This window comes from Peromyscus eremicus, chromosome 8a (genome assembly GCF_949786415.1).
Source record: "Peromyscus eremicus chromosome 8a, PerEre_H2_v1, whole genome shotgun sequence".
Taxonomy (NCBI): Eukaryota; Metazoa; Chordata; class Mammalia; order Rodentia; family Cricetidae; genus Peromyscus; species Peromyscus eremicus.
In genome coordinates, this window is record NC_081423.1 from 57,165,757 (window position 1) to 57,174,623 (window position 8,867).

Sequence of the window (8,867 nt, forward strand, 5' to 3'; positions counted from 1 at the left end):
TACAGAACCTAGTAGTGATGGCAGTGAATCTTCCAAATGCAACAACATAATGTCTCTCTAGAGAGGATGGCACTGTGAGGTAAGTTTTGATGTTTTCCCGTCAGAATGATCTTGGTAGAAGCAGAGTGAATTTCAAGAACCCATCAATGAAGTGCTGTGTATATCATAACATGATTCTTGATAACTTAGGATGTCTCTCTCCATTGTATTCCTTTACTCCTTACTCTTACTCCTCTGTTTCCTTATCACGAATTATTTTATATTTATGTTTTTAAGTATTTATTTGTGTGTGGTGTACATAAGTGTACCTGCTCATGTGTAGGCATGCATATTTATGGGTATATGCCTATGCGTATGCATGTAGGGGCTTGAGGTGCACTCCTCAACTGTTCTCCATGGTATTTTTTGGTCCAGTCTTTTCATTGGCATGGAAGCTCTCTGTTTCAGCTAGACTAGTGGTCACCAAGCTCTGAGATCCCTGGTCTCCACCCCAATGAGCTGGTTTTACAGATGTGTGGCCACACACAGCTTTTTATGCCTGTGTTTGGGATTCAAACTCAGGTCCTCATGCTTGTGTGGCAAGTGCTTTAGCAACTGAAGGCACCTCAGACCCTTCCTGGTGATACATTCTTAAGAGGCAAAGAAGTAGAGCAACCATTTGTCCAGTGGTTTCATTGTCAAGAATTGGATACAGGGATGAAAGATGGCTCAGTAGTCAAGAACATTAGATATTCTTCTAGAGCACCAAGGTTTGATTCCCAGCGCCTACATGGTAGCTCACAAACATCTGTAACCCCAGTTCCTGGGAAACTAATGCTCCCTTTTGGCCTCTGTGGCACTAGTGTATGTGTGGTCATGGACATAAATGCAAGTAAAACATCCACACACAAAATAAAAAGCAAATCTATCTTAATAAAGAATCGGACACAAAAATTTGGAAAGTTTAGTGTCCATAACTGGTAAGAGAGATTCTCCTACCTAAATTACCATGAGCTGAGGCCTTGATGTCCTTCTGCAGTTTGAGTAGACCCTGGGTGTCTAAGTGGCACTTGGGCTGGAGTAGACTAGTCATTTCCTTCCTCACAGCTTCTTTGGCAAGTGGCTAAAGAAGTATGAGATGGTGGGCATATAGATAAATAGGAGTCTTCTTTTGGGGGTAGGAGAGGTAAATGCATACCAGCAAGAAGGCAGGTGGTGGTAGCAGGTTTCGTATGCTACCTGTTCCAGAGTGAAGCTGGTGGAAAAGAAGCTCTGGATAGCTGTCAAGGGGACAAGGCTGTGTGGTCCTTTGATTTGCTTACAGATAACTACACCATGGTCCATCACCACCTCAGTCTCCAGGGAGGACATACAGTGACCATAGCTTTTAAAAAAAGTAGAACAAGCCGGGTGGTGGTGGCACACACCTTTAATCCCAGCACTCAGGAGGCAGAGCCAGGCAGATCTCTGTGAGTTCGAGGCCAGCCTGGGCTACAGAATGAGTTCCAGGAAAGGCACAAAGCTACACAGAGAAACTCTGTCTCGAAAAACCAAAAAAAAAAAAAAAAAAAAAAAAAAGAAAGAAAGAAAGAAAAAAAAGTAGAATAAGTGTTACGGATAGAGTTGCATCAAGAAATCTCATATTGTTTTGTCCATGATGGCCTGGCCTTTGCCAAAGTTTTGTTTCCTTTAGTGTGTGGCCCAACTGGCTTCATTAGGTGCCTGACTCAGCCAAGTCTCCAGTTTGTCCACTGGGTTGCACATTGCCAGATGTCCATGTTTGGGCTATGATTTAATGTTCCATGTCTCCATCTCTAGAACTCTGCTACAGCCTGCAGACTCAGTTTGATGTCCATTCGACCTTCCAGTGGCCCATGACTCAATTTTCGTGTACTGAGGAATTTCTAGTAGTTTTAGGGAAAACATCACTTGTTTTCATCATGGGACTCTCCTTTGTTGTGTATGGACTGGTTAGCCTTATGATTATCTCCTCAAGAGTTCGGTACAGTCCAAAAGTTCTACAACTGTGTAGCATGTCAATGGCAACTTTTTGGTGCTCTAGAACTGCTATGCTTAAAATAATTTCATATGTCATGTTAATTAGATATAAATTTTCCACAGAGAGCTATACCTCAGATAGTGTCCTAATAAGGTAACCATAAGGCACGTATTGCTATTGATCACATAGAAGAGACTAATTCAGGAGAAGATGTGCCATAAATATACAATGCACACTGGATTTTGAAAAGAAGAATTAGAAACAGATGTTAATATTGATTATAGGTTGAAATGGATGGTTTTGGTGTACGGGCTTACACAAAACATTAACGTAATTTATTTCATTTGTTTTGCATTTTAAACATGCTAGTTAAAATTAACTAAAAACAATATGGCAAATGAAATATAGAGTGAAATAACATATCATCAAGAACTAAAAGTGTATCCAAAAATGGATGAATCTCACAAAGGTAATTATGAAGTCCAGAGAAAACATGTTTGTATTTCTAAAAATAAATTGAAATTCTGCATATGGTTCACACTTAGGGTTTGCTCATATTACTAGTGGCCAGTTTCATCCTTGTTTAATTAGTGTTTTCTATTGTGATTGCTTCCAACTTTTTCTGATGCATTTATTTCATTGCTATAAAAATAATGGTTATAACTGCACTTATCATGGACAACATGATGCTCTGGAGGCTATATACACTTCAGAGTGGTCAACTCTAGCTAATTAGCATATACCTTGATTCATATAGTTATCATTTTTGTAATGAGAACGTTTTTATACCCATTTTGAATAGTTTTAAAGAACATGATATGTTGCTGACTATAGTCACTCTTTATAGTAGATTTTTCCAACACATTCCTCCTAACTGAAATCTTCTAACATCTCTCCAACACATGTACACCACCAAAAATGGGTTTGTGTATGATGCTGGTGAGCAAAATTCAGATCTCACACACCCTAGACAAGTTTTCTACCTTTAAGCTATACCCCAGCCCCATTTTGACAGTTTAAAAAATTCACTAATGTATATTATATTGACTATTGATAGGATAGATTTTTCTATTGTGTATTTGGAAAATTCTCATAAAATGCCCTGGATGATGTCTGAGATACCCAATGTAAGGATGCTATTTCTTAATAAATTAGCCAGATCTGACCAGCTATTGGATTTAACAAAGGGCACCACTATCTCTGAGCCTCCCCTAAGAAATAATTTTTTATATTTATGAGGTAGAAACCTTGTGACTATAAAACTTTTGCTCAAATTCCCTTTGTTTCAACACACAATGCTCACTTGCCAATTTATCTCATTAGTGTTCTCAACCAGGTAAAAGCAGAGGTATCTGGATGTTGGATTTTAAGAACTACAATTAACAAAGTGTCTTTAATATTTCACATTGTCACTAAAAATACGAACAAATAGAATGTATATTTATATATTATAATGCAATATATATTTAAATTTTTAACTAGTTTGTATGTGTATGGATGCTTTGCCTCCATGTGATTCTATGTACCACATGGATACAGTGTCCATAGAAGCCAGAAAGGATGTTGGATGTGATGGAACTCTAGTTACAGATAGTTGCAAGATGCCATATTGGTGCTGGGAGCTGAACTGAGGACTTCTAGAAGTGTAGCCAGTGCTCTTAACCACTGAGCCATCTCTCCAGCCCTATATAGATAAAATCTTACTGATATGAAATTGTTGTTTTAAATCCTTACTAACATTTGTCATTTTTAATTCCCCCCCCCCGGCTCTTCTGGTGAGATGTAATACCTTCCAGTGATTTTAATTTGCATTTCCCTGATGAATAATCATGTTGGGCATATTTTCACACACTTACTGTTGACCTAGGAATTGTTTGGGTTTGTTTGTTTGTTTGTTGTTTTTCGAGACAAAATTGTTGGGTTTCTCTGTGTAGCCCTGGCTGTCCCGGAACTTGCTTTGTAGATCAGGCTGGCCTCAAACTCACAGAGATCCACTTACCTCTGCCTTCCAAGTGCTGGGATTAAAGGCATATGCCACCACTCCCAGCAACCTAATAAGATAACTTTTTCCTTCAACTAATTTCATGCCATCTCAAATTTATTGGAAAAAAAAGTGAGTGGCACCCATTGGATACCTGGGACATGATACAATGAGAGATGTACATGAAACATTGATTGCCTTCTGGTTTCTTCTACACATATTAGTTACCTACATTTTTTCTCCCTATGAAAGTCAATTCATTAAATTTGTCAGATTTGTGGTTTATTAAACATGGTAGTTTTGAAAGGCTTTATTCCCCCTGTTAATCAAGCTTGTGTTTTATCTTCATGTCTTCTAATGACATTGCCAGCTCCCCCACAAGGGAAGTCACACACAGACCATTGACTCACCCTCACTCTGCCCGCTTGTGCCAGGGACTCTTTCTTGCTTCCTAAGAAGATGCTTCTTTTCACCTTCTACTTTTGCCAGGAAATTTTTGTTGTTGTTTTGTTTTGTTTTACCTATCAGTAAAATTTTTACTTATTCTGGATTTCAGGGTTTGAGAAACAAAAACTAAGAAAACTTAAGGACTCTGTTTTTCTACCCTGTCTGTATTTTGAAGCGATTAATAGAGAGATGACTACCTAAACAGTAGGGGAGGTGAAGGGAGAGAGGAAAGAATCATCATCAAGGGTTAATGTCTCATGGTTGTTCTCTACATGTTCACACATTCAGACAATTCAGGGATTTGTCCAATTACTTGATCCTTGAGTTGGTTTGTTCATATTGTATACTCCATGGAGTTTAGTTCTTTTGTGCTCCTCTACCAAAATGGCACATTGTTTGCACTTGTGGTCTCTGAACAAGTGGAATTGGTTGTGTTGCTGGATATTCCTTATGCAGCTTCCTTTAACCATGAGACGTGTGAATGAAAAACAGCCAACACGTCCTACACGTCCTGTACTTCCCAAAATCATTTTGTCTCTATTTTTATCTGTAAGGTATGTGTATGCCAACCTGCCGTGTGTAACCATTCTCGGACAGTCTCCTGGCTGAAAACAAGGCTCTGAAGTGGGACTATCTGAACTTAACACCCAGGACTGTTGCTTAAAAAGTATGAGATCTTGGGTGAATTATTCAATGAGTATAAATGTCTGCTTATTTATCTTAAAAATATGAGTAACAGTATCTCATAAGATTGTTGTGAAAGCAAAGAAGGTCATGTGTTTTATGTGCATATCCTGGTATTGGGAAACAGTAAGCTTTGACAATTGTTGCTCTAGACTTACTAACAGTATCACTGTCAACATTTTTACCACCACCATCACTGTGACATCACTCCAGAGTGATAAGAATGATGAATAGTTTTCTGATTTGTGTGTTATTTTTACCTATTTGCTCATCCAATTACGCTCATGGCACAATTACAAATTGTTTTTTAATCCAGTGCTGAAGATTTAACACAGTACATTGCACATGCTAAGCAAGTATTCTACTGATGAACTACACTCACAGCCTGTGTTGGCTAGTTTTATGTCAACCTGACACCAGCTGAGTAATTTGGGAGGAAAGAACCTCAATTAAGAAAATGCCTCCCCTAGACTGGCCTCTAGGCAAGCCTGTGGAACACTTTTTGATTGATGATTGATGTAGAAGTCACAGTTCTTTGTGGGTGGTGGTCCTAGCTACTATAAGAAAGCAGATGAAGCAATCCAGTAAGCAGCATTCCTCCATGGCTTGTGCATCAGTTCCCGCCTCCAGGTTCCTGCCCTGCTTAAGTTCCTGCTCTGCTTCCTCTGTTGATGAACTGTGATGTGGAAGTGTAAAACAAAACAAATCCTTTCCTCCCCAAGTTGCTTTTGGTCATGGTATTTTACACAGCAACTGGAAACTCTTATTAAGCCACAATCCTTTTAAATGTTAGATTGAGGAGGGTCTCATTAAGTTTCCAGGCCTCCAGATCCTCCTGTTTCGGCTTTCCAAGTAGCTAGAATAACAAGTGTATCTTCAGTAGAATGTTCTTATAGAAATCAGTGTTGCTGAATTTACAATTTATTAGGTACTTGGAAGAATACAAAGTAATAAAATAATATTTTATGACTCACAGGTGTTAGATTTAGTTTTTTAAATGTCTTCCTAAAAGTTCTGATTGTCTCTATGTTTGTATATTCATACAAACCATTCTTAAGTTTGAAAAGGTTAAGAAGTCAACATGGAAAGAAGAAATCAATCTGTGGTCTTGGAGTTCCTCCTCCTGGGCTTGCCCATTGAACCACTCCAGCAAGACCTGTTCTATGCCTTGTTCCTGGCCATGTACCTCACCACCATCCTGGGGAACCTTCTCATCATTGTCCTCATTCAACTGGACTCTCATCTCCACACTCCCATGTACTTGTTTCTCAGCAACTTGTCCTTCTCTGACCTCTGCTTTTCCTCTGTCTCCATTCCCAAATTACTGCAGAACATGCAGAGCCAAGTACCATCCATCCCTTATGCAGGCTGCCTGGCACAAATGTACTTTTTCCTACTTGAGAGCTTCCTCCTTGTGGCCATGGCCTATGACTGCTATGTGGCCATCTTCTTCCCCCTGCACTATGCTAGCATCATGAGCACCAAGTTGTGTCTCTGCCTGGTGGCACTCTCTTGGCTACTGACCACAGTCATCTCTTTGTCATACACTCTGCTGATGGCGCGACTTTCTTTCTGTGATGACCATGTGATCCCTCACTTTTTCTGTGACATGTCAGCTCTTCTGAAGTTAGCCTGCTCTGACATTCAGATCAATGAAATGATGATATTTATCTTGGGAGGACTTGTCATTATCGTCCCATTCCTGTTGATATTTTTATGCTATGCATGAATAGTGTCCTCTATCCTCAAGGTCCCCTCTTCTAGAAGCATACAGAAGACCTTCTCCACCTGTGGCTCCCATCTCTCGGTGGTGTCTCTCTTCTATGGAACAATAATTGGTCTCTACTTATGTCCATCAGCTAATAACTCCACCGTTAAGGAGACTGTCATGGCTGTGATGTACACGGTGGTGACCCCTATGCTGAACCCCTTCATCTACAGCTTCAGAAATCAGGATATAAAGGGAGCTTTAAGAAGGATGTTTTCAAAGCAGATGGCTAACTTTTCTCTGGGACAATGACTCTAAAGATTAAAAATATGGGGGGTGGGAGAAGGGAAGAAAGGGAAAAGAAAAATGAAAAAAAGATTAAAAGTATGTTTTCAAATAGTAGGCACAGTTTCAAATAGTAACACATGCAGGGACTTTCCTCAAGTTCCAGTAGTTGGAGTCTATCATGCATCTTGAATTTACCACTATACTTCATGTGTGGCATACCTAAGACCTGACACCCCCTGGGTGCTCCTTGATTATCATTTAAATCTAAGTAAACATTAATGTTAGTGTATAGTGTTCAAAGAATATACAGTAATTTCCAATTTCATGAAAACAACTCCAACTCCTCAGCCACTTTGGTACTCTGCATCTGACAAATATATCTATTCAATGAGGACTATTTCCAACTTTATATGCACATGTCCTCAAAATGCATTGTTCTGTGGAGTCATTTTTCTTCCTTCAACTTGCTTCATAGTTTCTTTCTCATATGTTAATTTATTTCAAGGTCATAGTCTAAAATTATCATCTTTTGGAATAATTTGTCAGTTAATGGTGTACTACTTCTACTGATGATGTCTACATATTGGATGTTAATTCATTTAAATTAAAGTTGTGTAATCTGGAATGAGCCATCCAGTCCTATTATATATTGCTTAATTTATAGAGAGTGAAAGGGTGGCCCAAGGTATAGTCTAAGGAAATGTAAATAGTGATAAGTCTAAAATCTATTTGTTATCCCTAGGTAAGTTTTTCCTTCCCTATATGTTTAAATAATATGATGTATCCTTTTCTTTAAAAAAAAAACAGGTGTAAATGTCTTGAACATAGGTGATTGCAAATTCCTAAAATCAACAAAGCCTTGTTCATTGCTTTGTGTATTTGTTCTAGATGATTTCTTGACTTGAAAATATGTATTTTCATATTTCCTAAAACATGCCTAAAAAGACTACCTTTGAAAAGAAATCTTCCTAATAATGCCAATGTTGACTTCATCTACTTTTCTAAAAACTCTCTACTAAAATAGTAGATACCTACTTGAAGGTGTCTAAGTAACAAAATTTGAAGGTTTTCTGTGGTTCTGGAACCTTCTCTATCAAAGCAGTAAAAGTTGTTATTCTAGATATTGTCTATGCACAGCCTAGCAGTGTATGTAATAAATAAGTGACCTAAACACTTGTCTAATTGTTTTCACTTAAATGTGCTGTGGACTCAGCATTTCACATAAGGACTTCTATTGCTTTTCTGTTTTCCATTTTAATTTGAAGCAGGGTCTCTCCATGTTGCTCAGGCTGGCCTTAAATTTGCTGTGATCCTTTTGCCCCAACCTCTTGAGTGCTGAGACTACCAGTGTGCACCATCACCACACTTGATAGAACTTGTAACACTTTTAGAATAATGTATATCAATAACTTGCTTTTGGTGGGCATTGGGTTGTTTTCAGTTTATCCTTGATTTAAATAATACTGCTTCAATTTTATGTCTTAATCCTAATATTTTGCAATGTTGTCCTACTTTCCTATGGATACATTCTCAGAAATAAGTATATTAGCTCAAAGGTTATGAACATTTTGTGATTGGGTGGAAACTGCCAAACTGCTGAAGGCATTCTTCTACTCTAAGCTCCCCAGAGAAAATGGGAGCATTACTGCTTCTTCAGTGTCCCCAGTGCTGGAACTTTGCTTTCAGACATTTATCACTCTCATAGCTAAAATATGAGATTTGACTGTTTTAAGTTGAATTACTGTGTGTATTGGTGGAGTAAACCCTTAACGTTTATCAGC

The 8,867-nt window shown here is 38.4% G+C and overlaps 1 pseudogene; it reads left to right on the forward strand.

The window, feature by feature from the left end:
* Positions 1-5,006: 5,006 nt before the first annotated feature.
* LOC131917385 (olfactory receptor-like protein DTMT) lies at positions 5,007-7,834 on the forward strand (annotated as a pseudogene).
* Positions 7,835-8,867: the final 1,033 nt, after the last annotated feature.